General features: G+C 47.0%; 1 long non-coding RNA gene across 1 annotated transcript; it reads left to right on the top strand.

Annotated features, from left to right (window-relative positions):
* The first annotated feature begins 759 nt into the window (after positions 1–759).
* On the top strand, positions 760–11114 carry LOC121546756. The gene is made up of 3 exons (XR_005996409.1): positions 760–943; positions 1283–1424; positions 10841–11114. It is a non-coding gene; the product is annotated as an uncharacterized LOC121546756 (long non-coding RNA).
* The last annotated feature ends 4224 nt before the right edge of the window (positions 11115–15338 follow it).

Raw genomic sequence — 15338 nt, 5'->3', positions numbered from 1 at the left:
CTACCTAAGTGTATGTAAACTTTGACTTCAACTGTAACACAAATAACCTGGGGGAGAGTAGGCCAGGGTAATGGGTTACTTGGGCAGAGAGGTGGGATTATCAAAAAATCTAATATTTTTATATAAAACACCTATCCTCCACCCAATCAAGCTCTCTGTCTGTAAGGCTACTTGCTTTGGTCCACATCAGTATTTCATAAGCACAGAGGGGTGCAGCTAGTAATGGCAGTCTCAGCACTGTCTGATAACAATCCACAAACCCAACAATCTGATACATTCTGTAGTACAGAGACATTACTAGCTAATGTGGTGTCGAGACAACGATGCTGATATGCTGTGTTGACAAGGAATCCGCTGACACTGTACTTGATTATAACTTTTATTACATCATAGATTACAGCATCAATTTACAGACTTCTGCAGAGTCTGGAGAGCCACAAAACCCAATCTCAAATATGATAGCTCTCCCCGTCCTTTGTTCAAAACCTGGTATATATCCTATGTAACATAAGATGGGTGGTTTTAGATAGACCAATCCATGGCCTCTCACATATCCAAGTGTCCTCTATTTCAGGGGGCCCCTATAGTAATGCTTTCCAGATGTTTCAGCAAGGCAGAGTAAAGTTCATTTAACCAACAATATGAAAACCTCAGCCAAAGCTATACATTTTTCAGATACTACACTAATTGTAAGAAAGTGTTTGACCCGGGGAAAACCCCAGAATGTTCATGTCCCCTTTTTCTTCTCGTCAGGTCGGCGGGGTCACCAGGGTCCAGGTTGAGGTCAGCGGGGTCATCTACTTCTGGCCTTCCCCCTGTGGAAGCTGTGCCTCGTTGAAGCAGAGAGGTCGGGGAGAGATTACTAGCACGTTCACCCGCCTCTTGCTCGAAGTCTGCTACCACCCAGACGATGCCCACAGCCATAATGGCTGCGAGTCCCAGGGTAAGCAGAGTGCCCCTACTGAGTTGTAGGAGTAAAAGGAGTAACATCTTCTTCTGGCTCTGCTGCTTGCTTACAGTGGAAGGCGTGGATCCAGGTGTCTTTCCCTAAGCACTTTACCGCCGTTGGGGTGTTGAGGGTGATCTGATGTGGTCCTTTCCACCTGGGTTTCAAAGGTTATTTACCTCTGTCGTGCCTCCTGACCACTACCCAATCTCAGGGCTGGAGATTGTGATGGGGACGGTCGTCTGGGGGAGTTTGGGCAGCAGAGACCTGTAAGTGAGCAGCTCAAATACAGTTAGTCAGAGCTATACAGTACTTCATCATAGTGTCATCCAACAGATGCAGATCTGGGACTGCAGCTGGTGGTGACGCAGGGGTCCTCATGGGACGGGCCATCAGTACTTCATGTGGACTGAGGCCAGTTTTCCTGACTGGGGTGGAACGCATTGAAAACAAGGCTATGGGTAGCGCATCCACCCAGGTGAGTCCTGTTTGTGCACATATTTTTGCCAGTTTCTTTTTCAGAACGCCATTATAGCGTTCTACAGGTCCAGAACTTTCCGGGTGAAAAAGTACATGCAAATTCCTCTTAACTTGCATCATGTCACACAGTTCCTTTATTATTTTTGAGGTGAAACGTGTCCCCCTATCGCTATCTAAACTTTGTGGTACACTGAATCTTGGAACAATGTCTTGTAACAGGCACTTAGCCAGTCTTTGCTTCCTCATTTGATGTGGGGAAGGCTTCAATCCATTTAGAGTAGCTGTCAACCATTACCGACATATATTTTATTTTATTTTACAGGCAGGCATGTGAACAAAACAATTTGCATATCTATAAAAGGGCCCCAGGGGACTGGTAGGCTTGACAAAGAGGTCGGTACTTGCTTTCCTGCGTTGTTTTCTTGACAATTTAAACATTGGGCACAGATTTGTGCGGCGATCGTAGTAAATTCGGATGTGTACCATTCTTTTCTACAAGCACTTACCATTCCCCCTTTGGACACATGACTAACACCAAGATTAATGTGTTCAAAAAAACCCAGCACTGCCGGTTAAATAAAAATAAACAGCAAATACTGTTAGGCTATGGTTCAACCCAGCACTCAGAGAAACAAACACGACAAAGGGAGTGGAAGAAACAAAAATATTTAATAAAAGTTAAAATTGTCTTAGTCCAAAAACAACTGAAGTAAAGGAACAGAGTGGGCTAGTCGGCTCCGGAGGAAGGAGAGGCTGAGGCAGGCAGGCAGGCAGGCAGGCAGGCCGACTGGCAGGAAGGCAGGCAGGTTGGGAGGAATGTCCGAAACGCTCTGGTAAGAACAACGATCTGGCGCCGGTGGAGAGCCATGCCCCGGAATTAGTAGTGCAGGTTGATTAGAGAATAGGATGCAGCTGCGTAGGCAGGAATCACTGGAAACAACCCGCAGCTGCACAGGAGAGGCAGATCCTGAGCACGCCCCTGATCCACTCCAGACACACCCACATAAAGGGGACAAACACACATACAGATACAACAGACACAGAGGGGACAAAACAAGGAGGAAGGGAAACAGAAAAGGGAGAGACAAGCTGCCCACATAACAGTACCCCCCTCAATGGTCGCCACCTGGCGACCCACCAGGCCTGTCAGGGTTGTCGTGATGGAAGTCCGTGATCAACTGAGGATCCAACACAAAAACGCTTAGGGACCCAAGACCTCTCCTCTGGTCCATAACCTTCCCAATCGACTAGGTATTGGAGACCCCTACCCCGCCTCCGAGAGTCCAGTAGCCTACTGACGGTGTAGGCCGGATGGTCGTCAATGAGACGAACAGGTGGAGGTGGAACAGCCGGCGGACACAAAAGGCTGGAGGACACAGGTTTCAGTTGGGAGACGTGGAAAGTAGGGTGTATCTTCATGGCTGAAGGCAACTTCAAACGAACCGCAGCGGGGTTAATGATGGACTCCACCACAAACGGACCCAGGTACCGAGGAGACAGCTTGCGTGATTTGGTACGAAGAGGTACGTTCTTAGACGACAGCCAAACCTCTTGACCAGGATGAAACACAGGTGCGGGAGTCCTGCTCCTATCCGCTGTCATCTTGTTCCTGTCGGTGGTCCGAAGCTAACGCTTCCCGAGCGTCGCGCCACACTCTCTGGCAGCGGCGGAGGTTCTCCTGAACCGAAGGAACAGCCAATTCCTTCTCCTGAGCAGGAAACAGAGGGGGTTGATAACCCATGGTAACTTCGAAGGGTGAAAGACCAGTGGCAGAGGTGGTGAGGGAGTTGTGGGGCGTACTCTATCCAAGGCAGATGTTTGGCCCAGGATGATGGATGTTGAGCAGCCACACAACGAAGGGTTGCTTCGAGGTCTTGATTGGCTCTTTCTGTTTGACCGTTGGTCTGGGGATGAAACCCTGAGGACAGACTAACGGAAGCACCCAAAGCAGAACAGAAAACCTTCCAAACACGGGGAAGTAAACTGTGGGCCTCTATCAGATACGATGTCCACAGGTATTCCATGGGGACGGAATACATGTTGGACTAGGAGGTCCGCTGTCTCACTGGCAGACGGTAATTTTGGTAATGCTATATAGTGAACAGATTTAGAGAATCTGTCCACAATGGTAAGTATAGTATCATTACCTTCAGACTTGGGTAGGCCGGTGACAAAATCCATGGCTATGTGGGACCAGGGACGGCTGGGAACTGGGAGGGGGTAGCAGCAGCCCCGAAGGGGGACTGATGGGAGGCTTTGCCCCGAGCACAGGTTGAACAGGCTGCCACAAAAGCCCGAACGTCAGTTTCCATTGAAGGCCACCAAAAATGTCTCCTAAGCAGCGTCAACGTACGTCTCATCCCAGGGTGACCAGCAAAACGGGAGGTGTGAATCCACTGCAACACCTGAGACCGGACCGTCTCGGGAACAAAGAGTAGGTTGGGAGGTCCATCACCCGGTCCCGGGTCCGTGGCAAGTGCAGTCTTCACAAGAGACTCGATCTCCCACTGAACAGCCGCCACGACGCATGAGGAAGGCAGGACTGCCTCAGGCTCGCTGGTCTCCGAAGGGTCAGCAAACTGGCGGGACAAAGCATCTGGTTTAACATTTCTTGACCCCGGTCTGTATGTAAGAATAAAGTTAAACCTACTAAAAAACAGGGCCCATCTGGCTTGGCGTGAGTTGAGTCTCTTAGTGGCTTGGATGTAAGCCAAGTTCTTGTGGTCTGTCCAGACCACAAACGGCAGTTCAGCTCCATCCAGCCAGTGCCGCCATTCTTCCAGTGCTAGCTTGACCGCCAGCAGTTCTCGGTTTCCAACGTCGTAATTCCGTTCTGTGGGTGACAATTTTTTGGAGAAAAAGCACAGGGGTGAAGCTTTTGGTCAGTGGGGGAGCGCTGGGAGAGGACGGCTCCCACACCTGAGTCCGACGCGTCCACCTCCACAACAAACTGCAGAGAGGTATTGGGGTGTATCAACACAGGGGAGGTGGAAAACAGTTCCTTCAAAACCCCTACCGCCTGCTCCGCCTCAGGGGACCACAGAAAAGGGACTTTTGGGGATGTGAGTCTAGTAAGGGGTGCCACCACTTTACTAAAACCCTTAATGAACCTACGGTAGAAGTTAGCAAAGCCCAAAAATCGTTGAAGTTGCTTACGGGTGGTGGGTATGGGCCATTCCGTCACTGCCCGGATCTTCTCGGGGTCCGCCTTCACCTGCCCGCTCTCAATGATGAAACCAAGGAACGATGTAGACTGTTTGTGGAACTCACACTTCTCTGCTTTGACATACAGCTTGTTTTCCAAGAGCCGTTGAAGGACTTGACGGACGTGTGACTCATGCTCCTCGGGTGACTTGGAAAAACAAGAATATCATCCAGGTATGCAAAGACAAAACGGTTCAAAAAATCCCTAAGAACATCGTTCACCATGGCTTGGAAAACAGCAGGGGCGTTTGAGAGCCCAAAGGGCATGACCAAATACTCAAAATGTCCCAGTGGAGTGTTGAAAGCGGTTTTCCACTCATCTCCCTTACGGATCCGGACAAGGTGATAAGCGTTCCTGAGGTCGAGCTTGGAGAAAACTGTGGCGCCATGCAGAGGTTCAAAAGCAGAGTTGATGAGTGGAAGGGGATACTTGTTTTTAACAGTTATGTTGTTTAAACCCCTGAAATCGATACAGGGGCGTAACGACTTGTCCTTCTTTTCCACGAAAAAGAAACCTGCACCCAAAGGAGACGACGAGGGACGGATTATGCCCGAGACCAGAGAATCACCAATGTACTGCTCCATTGCCTCTCTTTCCGGTCGGGACAGATTGTATAAGCGACTAGAGGGCAAGGGAGCACCAGGAAGCAGTTCAATAGGGCAATCATAAGGCCTATGTGGTGGTAGAGACAGAGCCTTGTCCTTACTGAAAACCTCCGCTAAGTCATGGTATTCTTTGGGGACAGATGACAGATCAAGAGGAGCTGAGGGATGAGTTGGGTTACACTTAGTGGGGGGAACCGCTGACCTAAGGCACTCTGAATGGCAGTTAGTGCTCCAACTGAGAATGGTGTGACGTGTCCAATCAATTTGTGGGTTGTGAAGAGCCAACCAGGGGAAGCCAAGGATTAGGGAGGTAGCTGAGCCAGACATAACTCTTAGCTGAATGCTTTCACAATGATTGCCAGAAATCACTAGGGAAACGGGGGTGGTTTGATGAGTTATCTCCGCGAGGAGGCGCCCATCAAGGGCTGTGACCCGAATGGGGGTAGGTAGTGGCTCCATGGGGATACGAGCTTGTGTAACGAACTGGTGGCTAATAAAGTTGTCTTCTGCACCTGAGTCTATGAGAGCTGAGAGTGGCAGGGAATGACTCTGGAAACGTAAGGTTACAGGTACTTGTAATCGGGGAATGATGGGTTCAGGATCTAACTCTGGGCTCGCAAGTAGACCCCACCGTTACGAGCGAGCCTTGTCTTTTGGCCGCTTAGGGCATGTAGCCAGAATGTGTGTGGCGTCTCCACAGTACAGGCACTCACCCGCCTGGAGGCGCCGTTGCCGTTCTGCTGGAGGTAGTCGAGCTCGACCCACTTGCATAGGTTCCTCCTCTGTGCTCGGGATGGAATCAGGAATAAGAAGCTGCCGGCTCCGGGGAGGCGAGACTCGAGTGGTTGAAGGCTGGGGAACTCGTCCTCCTAGATGCGGCCGACCGCCTCTCTCCCGACGCCTCTCCCGCAACCGGTTGTCTAGCTTAATGGACAGGGAAACGAGAGAATGTAAATCATGTGGCTCGTCACGAGCAGCCAGTTCATCCTTAATGGCTTCATTCAAACCGTTTAGAAATGCTCCTTGAAGTGCCACATTGTTCCACTTGGAGTCCGCTGCCCAAGTCCAGAACTCAATAGAGTACTCAGCCACACTGTTAGAACCCTGCCTCAAATTAAAAAGTATCTTGGAGGAATTACCCACATGGTCAGGATGGTCAAAAACAGTCTTCAATTTAGCAGAAAAATCAGCGAAAGTCAATCCAGTCAAAGTTTGATTTGAGCACACAGCCTCAGCCCAAACCAGAGCTCTCCCTCTTAACAGCCCCAGAACATAATGTACCTTAGAGGAATCAGTAGAAAATGACAGTGGTCTCTGCCGAAAAATCAAGTCACACTGAAGCAAAAATCCCGGCACTTGTCCAATTCTCCATTGAACGGTTCAGGCGACGTGACAGGGGGTTCCCGATGGAACGAAGCCTGCATCATGTCCGAGGAACCAACTTGGGGTGCATCAAACTGGGGGTCAGAGAGAGATGGAGAACTGATAACAGACAATTTAGAGACTTGTGTAGTTAACTGAGTCACCTGGTTCAGCAGTTGATGATTATTTTCCAAAAGAGTCCGAATCAGTTGGTCATGCTGTCCTAGCAACGTTCCTTGAGCCTGGATAGCTTGTTGGAAGCTGTCTTCGTTTGCCCCGTGCTGTCTCTCTGTTGGGTCCATGGCCAGATCGTTCTGTTAGGCTATGGTTCAACCCAGCACTCAGAGAAACAAACACGACAAAGGGAGTGGAAGAAACAAAAATATTTAATAAAAGTTAAAATTGTCTTAGTCCAAAAACAACTGAAGTAAAGGAACAGAGTGGGCTAGTCGGCTCCGGAGGAAGGAGAGGCTGAGGCAGGCAGGCAGGCAGGCAGGCAGGCAGGCCGACCGGCAGGAAGGCAGGCAGGTTGGGAGGAATGTCCGAAACGCTCTGGTAAGAACAACGATCTGGCGCCGGTGGAGAGCCATGCCCCGGAATTAGTAGTGCAGGTTGATTAGAGAATAGGATGCAGCTGCGTAGGCAGGAATCACTGGAAACAACCCGCAGCTGCACAGGAGAGGCAGATCCTGAGCACGCCCCCTGATCCACTCCAGACACACCCACATAAAGGGGACAAACACACATACAGATACAACAGACACAGAGGGGACAAAACAAGGAGGAAGGGAAACAGAAAAGGGAGAGACAAGCTGCCCACATAACAAATACAGTTAGAATTACAACCCTTGATAACTCCATAAGGAAATCATTTTATCCCATAAGAAAAGGAATAGTCAAATAGACTAGAGACAGGTTTCCCTCACACCACGCTCTGTCTCTCTCCTTCTCGCCTGTCCGAATCAGAACTATTGATAAATTATAAAGGGTAAAAAAATGAAAAGGGATATACTGTAAATACAAATCTGGTGCGATTCGTATCAACAACAATACACTTCTTCATACTTATCAGCGTTTACATATTATATTTACATTTCAACCAATGTCACTGATCTTTCTAGAGAGGGTGATCAGACCTCACCAGAAAGTCAGGACAGAGGTCAGAGGTCATTCAACACCATCAAGTGAGTCTATTATTTCCCTTTCCTTTCCCTGTACTTCATACTCATTGTTTTAAAATATTTAAAACATCCTCTATACTAGGTTCACATTGGGTTTTTTAGTACATTTCTCATCAGGAGAACTTACGTGTGCTCAAGCTAAATTCAGACAATAGATACTTCAGTAAATTTCATTTGTGTGCCCTTTAAGGTAGATCCTTTTTATCTTGTAAAGAACCTACTAAAAGAAAATAGAAAAACCCACACAATAAATTAGACACAGTATTAACAGCACTAACAAATATTAATTTGTATAGAACTGTGGGTTGTGTGTGTGGTAAAACGTAGGGCAAAAACAAATGGCCAGGCCTTACTTACTTTGGGAGCTCCCTAAACAGCTGGATCCGGGTACCTTTATTCTTTATAGTACTGCAGAGTCTCACTAACTGCTCTCCCAAGGCACCTGGCTCAGGAAGCCTTTCAAAGGGAGAGATACAGAATCATTGTTCAACTCATCAGAAAACGTGGTAGTGGACATTCCATCAGTCCTGGAAGAGAAAATAAACATGTACTTCATTTTCGCTATGGTACATCTTAATCAGTCCTAAGAATGCAATATTCGGTACTACAGTACCTTCTAAAGTAAACAATCCCAGAGCTCCTCTCACTTGTAATCTTATCATCTAGACCTGTTGCATTTACGTATGGCTTGTGTTCTGTACTTTCGGTCCCTGGGACATCAACTTGTCAAAATATGAAACCTGTTGTTAAACACATCTGCTAGGGCTTTTAAAAAGTTGGTGCTGGCTTATCAGCGTTTTCTTTTTCTTCAACATTTTGGACAGTGTTCCAGGTAATGGAAACAGATTATTGTTTTAGATTCCATTTCCTTCTTACTTAAAATCACTGGTATTCAAACTATCGAATTGAGAAATAATAATTGGAAATTGTCACGTCAGATTAACAAAAACGTATTCTATTAAGTGAATCATACTTCTGCTCACCAGGATGCCACTTTCTCCTTTTACTTTCTCCTTATTGGAAGGCATTGTTTGCATTTTAGTCTACCCTAAAAATTTTACTGTATAAATGTATTACTCATTTCCATTGGATATTCACTCTCTGCTTCACACTCTTTAAATGTCTATTATTTTGAGATTAATATGTAATACACCCAAATTATAAAATACATCAGCCAATTCAGAAGGTGAGAGGAACTTTGGAGGGATCTTCCTTTTTAAGGTAGCTCTCGAGACTAGAATTTATTTCTAGGATCAACATGTATTGTAACTGGGCTAGCACTGCCTAACAGTCCACTGTCATTGGAATGCTCTGTCCATAAGGTTTCTGGCACCTGAGACAGGAAAGACTGGGAGGCAGTGTCAGACCCCCACTCCTCCTGGGGGAGTGGTTAAATTTGCCTACCTACTTAAACATTGGTTCAAGACCTCATAGTTTGGGATGTCAACGAAAACTCCATCCGGGGTACAATAAATTGTAGCATTAGGTTTAGTTAACAAGTCTCTACCTAACAAGTTAAACGGTTGAGTGGGTGAATACATCAAATCATGTTCAACATTCATTGGTCCTATTGAACATGGGTTTCGTTTCAAAATGTACTACCGTGTTTGAGGAAATCCCATAAGCATTTAAAGTTTCATTGGTTAGGGGTAGGTCAAGTCCCGTACCTTTACCAAAAGTGGATGTAGTGACTCCCATATCTACCAACATAGGAATTTCTTTCCCAGATGGGTCTACTTTTACCTGTAAGCATTGCTGTATTAAAGATGTTGTTTCCCCTAAGGGGCATCCCTATTTTGAGCTATCTCCTTGGACACTCATTTTTCCAGTGGGTGGGGTCGTGACAAAAGAAGAAGCATTCATCTCCATTCCTATCCCTACCTCTATCCCCTCTGGCTGCTCCGTTGTTACCACCCCTGCCACGCCCATGGCTGCGACCCCGTCCCCCGCCGCGACCACTGCCCCCAGGTTGAAAAACTCCTACTATGTGAAACTGTAGCTGAGCTGCCTGTAAGCGACTGTCAGTTTTGATGGATACATTTTTTATAGTTTCCATGCAATGCTGAGCTAGGATAGTAACTTCCGGTAGGGTTTTAGCCTGCCAACCTGGAGTAATTTGTTTGAGTAGCTCAGAGACCTTCTTTGGTAACCCACACACATATGCTGATACCAGGGGGCCGTTAACCCCCTCCGCATCAGACGCCATCCCAGAGTACTTGAAAAATATTTATCTCATTCTGCTCGAGAAACCGTGGGTACAGTACTGATCCAATAGTATTCTATACTGATCCAACAGTATTTTACACTGACCCAACAGTATTTTCACGTGATTGTAGGAAAACCAATCCCTACTATTAGAGACACCCCTGTGCTCCCATTGATCAATGTTAACCGGCCAGATTCACTATTACAGGGGAATTGAACCCCAACATTTAGTGGATGAGGAGGACAAGAGCTCTTTCACCATTAAGGCTTGGCTGGAAAACAGACAATCCCTCACAGAGATGTACCTTTTCTAGTTGTGGCCAGAGGGATGTCTGGGTACAAGCCGAGCTAAATGGGTCAAAAAGTCCATTCGATCTCATCCGGGTCACGGCACCAAATGTTGTGGAAAACTCGATCCAAAGATTAAGGCAGAGACTATTTAATTGTATAATAGAAACATCTTTAATCAAGCAGCTGCGGGGGTGATTTCACAGGGAAGAACTCAAAGAGTAAGTGGTTACATGTCCCTTATATAGTGGGAGGTGACATTACAATCATATTGTTCACACAGCAGTTATTTTATACAAGCAACAGTTCCGGAACACAATGGCCTTGTTTAAGGGTGCAGACATACCAGGAGTCTATAAAAGGCATAACATCACAGTCCAACACAGAACATATCCCTTGAGAAGTTACAACAGCTCACTCTAAATTCTGCCACCACAGAAGTTAGAGGTAGTTTTGTGAGCCAATGCTCATCTGACTCTGGGGAAGTAGATAAAGGACCTTATTGACAAAATCCCAAGTATCTTTTTAACTAAAGTGATGAAATATCAACATGTGTTTCTTCTATCAGATCCTGAACTCAAGCACTGACAGCGAAGGAGAGATTGAGATTGATAACCAGAGCCCCTCTCTTCAGCAACTTCCAGAAGAGGCTGTGATTCAGAAGTTACAGGTTAGTGAACTCCATTTAGTTTGACATCCAACACAGGGATAATTGACCAATTTAAAACAGTTCTTGGAGATGCATAATGGATAAGGTGCATAAAAGTGTGGCTTGCATGATAAAAAATGATTAACCTCTACTGTTTCTGTCATGACACCTACACACCTGTACCACAGTGCAATGCAGACCAGCAACTATTCAATAAGACAAGACATAGCAGGCACATTGCACTGTGGTTCAGGTGTAGAGTTGCCAGACACAATAATAATGATAATAATAATAATGGATTGGATTCATATAGTGCCATTCTTCCAACTGAGGTACTCAAAGCGCTTTACATACTAAGGGGGAAACACACCTCATCCACTACCAATGTGTGGCACCCACCTGGGCGATGCACGGCAACCATTTTGTGCCAGAATGCTCACCACACATCAGTTATCAGGTGGAAAGATGAGGAGTGATATTTGCCAATTAGGAATGTGGGGGATGATAAGGTGGCCATGATTGAAATGGGGGCAGGTTGGGAATTTAGCTAGGACACAGTAGCGCTGTGTAGTAGATCATGCATGTCACGCCCTGGCTCTAGGGACTCTTTTATGTTGAGCCAGGGTGTGTAGAGTCTATGTTTTGTGCTCTTTGTTTTCCATTCTAGGTCTTGTAATTCTATGTTGGCCAGAGTGGTTCCCAATCAGAGGCAACGAGTGTCAGCTGTTGCTGGTTGTCTCTGATTGGGAACCATATTTAAACAGTCTGTTTTCCTTCAGTGTTTGTGGGATCTTGTTCCGTGTTCCTAGTAGGTTGTGTTTGTGCTAAGGACGTCACGTTATCGTTTTGTTGTTTTTGTTCGTGTTATCTTTCAGATTTAATAAATATGTTTGCATTCAACGCTGCGCATTGGTCCTCGATCATGACAGAAGATCCCACCAAAACTGGACCAAGCAGCGTGTCCAGGAGCCATCGCCAGGGGAATCGCTAGCGGATCTCCGTGGCAACTTCGACTGGGTCAAGCCTAGTGAAGAGCAGAGAGGGTGGACTTGGGAACAGTGGAGGAAGAGTCTCGACTGGGTCAAGCCATGTGAGGAGGAGAGAGCCTGGAGTTGGAAGCAGAAGAGCGAGAGTTGGGCGAGAACTATAGAGGCCTGGCCCACGGGGAGGAGAGACCCCCAGACATTTTTTAGGGGGGGGGCTCACGCCATGGACGACGGGGCAGCAGGAGGCCGCGATGGAGCGGTCCAGCGGGTTTGCAGAGGATGCCGCCAGGTTAAGGGGGCCACTGGTCACAGAGGAGAGGGAAAGTGTGGAGGCACGGCGAGAGGTACTGGGGTGTGTTACCAGTCCGGTCCGGCCCGTTCCTGATCCCTGCATAGGGCCAGTGGTGTGTGTCCCCAGTACGGTCCGGCCTGTTCCTGTTCCTCGCATCGAGCCTGTGGTACGTGTCGTCAGCCCGGCCCAGCCTGTTCCTGCCCCCCACACCAAGTCAGTGGTGCGCGTCGCCAGCCCGGCCCGGTCCATTCCTGCTCTCCGCACCAAGTCAGTGGTGCGCTTCGTCAGCCCGGCTCGGCCTGTTCCTGCTCCCCACACCAAGCCAGTGGTGTGCGTCGTCAGTCCGACACGGCCCGTGCCTGTTCCACCGGTGCCTGGTCCGGTACCGGTCAGCTGCTCCACGTTGGAGCTAGAGCAATCCGCTCCACCAGTGTTCAGTCCAGCTCCGGCCAGCAGGGCCAGACCGGACCAGGGGTACTGTGGGGGGTTAGAGAGGGAGTGGGGATCATGCCTAGAGCCGGATCCGCCGCCAAGGCGGAGTGCCCACCCGGTCCCTCCCCTGTGGTGTTCTGTTGGCGCGGTCGGAGTCCGCGCCTTTGGGGGGGGTACTGTCACGCCCTGGCTCTAGGGACTCTTTTATGTTGAGCCAGGGTGTGTAGAGTCTATGTTTTGTGCTCTTTGTTTTCCATTCTAGGTCTTGTAATTCTATGTTGGCCAGAGTGGTTCCCAATCAGAGGCAACGAGTGTCAGCTGTTGCTGGTTGTCTCTGATTGGGAACCATATTTAAACAGTCTGTTTTCCTTCAGTGTTTGTGGGATCTTGTTCCGTGTTCCTAGTAGGTTGTGTTTGTGCTAAGGACGTCACGTTATCGTTTTGTTGTTTTTGTTCGTGTTATCTTTCAGATTTAATAAATATGTTTGCATTCAACGCTGCGCATTGGTCCTCGGTTCCCGACGATCGTGACAATGCAAGACACACCTTTATGTACCATGGCCATTTGGTGTCCATCAAAAATTGTGTTCACTGTATTCGTAGGTGACAACAGGCTTTGGTTCCAAAACAAGAAAGGAAGGATATCAGCAAGCTTAGCCAAGAGATGTGCAGGAAAAGAGCAGAGTGCAGGGTTAATCAGGAGCATCACTTACTGTACATCAGGACATCCTGGTTAGAGAGTGTGGAGTGGAGCATGAGGATGAGGCAGTAGAGATGTTTGACAGAAACAAGAGGAAGGGGCTGCAGTAAGGGTATATAAGTGTGGCTTGTTTGTTGATCTGGAGAACGGCCAGCTGGCAGCCAGTCCTGACAGACTTGAGAAGGATGAGTCCTGTGTGGATGAATCTTACGGACTGGAGGAGGTGAAATGTCTCTACTCCTGCAGAGACCTGTCCCCAGTACAGGCGGTTCAGGTCAATGGCAGTAAGCAGTCATTTCCTCTGCATGAAGTCGATACCATTGTTTGCATGAAGCTTAGTGGGTAAGCTTAGTGGGTAGCTTAGTGGGTAGCTTAGTGGGTAAGAGCGTTGTGCCAGTAACCGAAAGGTCGCTGGTTCTAATCCCCGAGCCGACTAGGTGAACTGTCAATGTGCCCTTGAGCAAGGCACTTAACCCTAATTGCTCCTGTAAGTCGCTCTGGATAAGAGCGTCTGCTAAATGACTAAAATGTAAAATGTAAAATGACATGAAACAAAACCACTCCTACTACCATCAAGTACAGATGGCAGTAACCCAGAGAAGGTGGTGTGAGTTTGTGGTGTTCACAAATTCTGTAGAGGATGTGCTAATGGTCAGGGTGATGTTTGGGGAAACTGAAAGGGAAACTGTTAAACTTCCACAGTGAGTACATTGTTCCTGCACTTATCGCACAATCATTTTTTGGCAAAATGCAGACGTGCCAACCTGAATGCATTCAGCAGTGATGATTATAATTAGTTTACTATACAAGTACTTATGAAGTTCACTCTAGGTCCAAAATGAAATGCGAACCAGACACGTTTTGGAAATTGTTCATGTATTTTCTATTTATTATATTACCTATTACAATTTATATTTATAAATGTATATAGTGTACAGAATGTTTCAGTCAATATCCAAATGTTGCATTTTACTGTAACATCTCCACAAGCAATATCACAGCTTTGTGCCCTAAACAGTACAGATTAAAAACAGTTAACCCACTAAAAGTTGTCTGAGCAGAATAGATGCATGTATTTGTGACCTATCCTACGATAGCCGGGGAGAACCTGCGGTTGTTGAGGAAGGTTTTGATCTCCTCATCCACCACCAGGTTACTGTCTCTCCAACCACAATGATGAATTAAACTGTTTGCAGCAAAATATTGTTAAACAAGATTGTATGGGAGACCTTAGAGATGTGAAATCATTGTATTTGGTTATAGCTACCTTGGGTAGGGGTATATCCAGACATGCCAGACACCGTAGTACTGAATGATGTGAAATCATGCACACCACACCGGCACACCACACCTTCAGTCTACAAGAGGAGGCCAGAATAGTATTAGCAGAGCACATGGTTGAAATATGTTTTTGTGCTTCCAGTAAGTGAGTGGGACTTTCCTTCCAAGTATATGTCACTGCTTAAGCCTGCCCATTAATCTCTTGACATGAATGCGTAACCTTGCAATGGCCACCAACTCTACCAACTCTGGTATGCCCATTTTGCCACAGTAGACCAAGTTGGAAGCTTCAGACTAACATATTTGTGTAGAAGGTTTTCAGTGCCCCATAGCTATAAAAGCCTATCCAAAATCTAATGTCATCATCAGATCCCTGAAATCTGTCTAAACAAAACTTGCTATCCAAGTTAAGCCCCATGACAGTGGCAAGCTGTTCTTCTACCCCCATTAACAGCTTGGTTACCACCATCAACAGTTCTTTCAGTTTCGTAATGTCATCTAGAAACCCTGGCAGTCAAGGAGGTCATGATGCTGTTCAGCAGCTGGTGTTGGTCATCGTTGACCCGTAGCTTTGTGGAGGGGTAGTAGCGTACATCAGCCTAAAAAAAGAGCACAGATTAAGGGCCTTGATTCAACTTATTAGACTCCTTATGTAAATGTTTTTAAAACTTAAGTTTGATCCTATCTATTTTGCATTGTATAGTCAGAAAACAATGATTAACTGTT

This window comes from Coregonus clupeaformis, chromosome 3 (assembly GCF_020615455.1).
Source record: "Coregonus clupeaformis isolate EN_2021a chromosome 3, ASM2061545v1, whole genome shotgun sequence".
In the NCBI taxonomy this organism is placed as follows: domain Eukaryota; kingdom Metazoa; phylum Chordata; class Actinopteri; order Salmoniformes; family Salmonidae; genus Coregonus; species Coregonus clupeaformis.
This window is presented reverse-complemented; position numbering and strand designations above follow the sequence as displayed.